Below are 1,860 nucleotides of genomic sequence, written 5' to 3' on the forward strand. Positions count from 1 at the left end.
GGAGAATTGCCATGAGTTCAAGGCCAAGCTGGGTTACATAAAGAGCTCCAGGTTAGAAGCCGGGCGTTGGTGGCGCACGCCTTTAATCCCAGCACTCGGGAGGCAGAGGCAGGCGGATCTCTGTGAGTTCCAGACCAGCCTGGACTACCAAGGGAGTTCCAGTCCAAAGCCACAGAGAAACCCTGTCTTGGAAAAAAAAAAAAAAAAAAGAGCTCCAGGTTAGCCTGAGCTACATACAATATGAGACCCTGTCTTAGAAGGAGAAGAAAACAGGAGAATTCGAACCTACCCATCTCAAGTACTTTTCAGAAAGAAGACAGGGAGGTTTGCCTTTAAGGGCTGATACCCTAGTACCCGTGGCAATTCTACGACAGTTGGAACCCACAGTTGGTTGGCACAGCTTGACTGGCACAGGTTGGAACTGAAACTATAACAGGAGTAAGTAGGCCAGAGAATTTGTGACAAGAGGAAACAGGATGCAGAGCTATGCAGAGGGTTTAAGAAATAACCTGGGGGGTGGGCTTGGGAAAGGACTCAGCAGAGTAGAGAAACTGATAGGAGCAAAGCGGAAGGGTTGACAAGTGAAAGAATGCTAATAATGACAAGAACCCTGTAACCTCCTCCGTAACACTAACTTCCTTAGTCTCCTCTTACTTAAGACAACTGAGCCCCAAGCCCGTCCTATGGTGGGGGCGGCAGACACAGTATGTAAAGTCAGTCATTTCCACCCTCCTGATGCTGTTCTTCTCTTCCCAGGCCCCAAGATGGTTGCCAGCATGAGAGCAAGAGGTGTAGTGCCTCTGATCCTGCAGATGGGCAGAAGCTCCACAAATTTCTACAAAGGGCAGACAATGTGGCTTGTGATCTCTTTCCTCTACCTTTCTGTCATGTACATATCAGAAGTGCCCTGGCTTAATAGAAAGACCGACTTTCAGTGCCATGGGAACATCTCTGATGCCTGTTTGGCTGAGTGCTACAACCAACATTTCTCCGTGTCTGTGATAGGAGTTTGGAACACTGTTGGCTTGGTTGTCTACTCTATCTTTTTTATGATGGAGTTTTCAGTCTTTCGGAATTTAAATATAAGGTCAAAATATTCACAGCAACCCTTAGGGGAAGACCTATCCAACTATATGTTCTTTTATGAAAGTGGCGCAAAAAGGGAGGAGATAATTTCCAACTTGTCCAGGGAGAAGCTCTTGTTGTCTGTGTTCCTTACCTACTATCTGCTTCAGATGGCCATACAAGGGGTCTTCCTGATCATCCTATGGTACTATCAACGATCCCTGGTTAAGGAAGATATTTGGTGCCAGACAATTAAGTGTCAAGGGCCATACCTGTGTGTGTTTATGGGGATACAGGAGAAGTTAATGTCCATCACGCTTATAACTATTCTTTCTGTGATAATCATAATCTTCTGCATTATATTCTTCCTGTATACCATTGGTCTATACGCTCTCACGAGTGTAATTCTGGTGAACACTAGAATGATTAAATTCTAGCAGCTGTCTTGATGAACACTGACCCAACCTAGAATGGAAATAAAACTGGACTAGTTTTGACTATTCCCTGTTGTCCTTGTCTGGGAAAAACTATAACTGCTATGTGACAAGCTTGGTTTCTTCTTATACAAGTAATTGTTTCTGTTTATTTATTTTGATGTGATGGAAGTTTTACCTGCATGTATATTTGTGCATCATGTGTATGCAGTGCCTGCAGAGGCCAGGAGAGGGTGCTAGGACTGGAGTCACAGACAGTTGCGAGCTGGGAATTGGGTGGGTGCTACAATTGAACCCAGACCCTCTAAAAGGGCAGCCAGTGCTGAGCCATCTCTTCCATTCCAAGTCTCTTCTTTCTTTC

At 45.1% G+C, this 1,860-nt stretch overlaps 1 long non-coding RNA gene across 1 annotated transcript; it reads left to right on the forward strand.

Moving 5' to 3' along the window:
* Nucleotides 1-216: 216 nt before the first annotated feature.
* On the forward strand, nucleotides 217-1,565 carry LOC121137185. Its single transcript, XR_005874419.1, has 2 exons — nucleotides 217-438; nucleotides 757-1,565. It is a non-coding gene; the product is annotated as an uncharacterized LOC121137185 (long non-coding RNA).
* The last annotated feature ends 295 nt before the right edge of the window (nucleotides 1,566-1,860 follow it).

Source organism: Mesocricetus auratus, unplaced genomic scaffold, assembly GCF_017639785.1.
Source record: "Mesocricetus auratus isolate SY011 unplaced genomic scaffold, BCM_Maur_2.0 Super-Scaffold_100676, whole genome shotgun sequence".
Taxonomy (NCBI): Eukaryota; Metazoa; Chordata; class Mammalia; order Rodentia; family Cricetidae; genus Mesocricetus; species Mesocricetus auratus.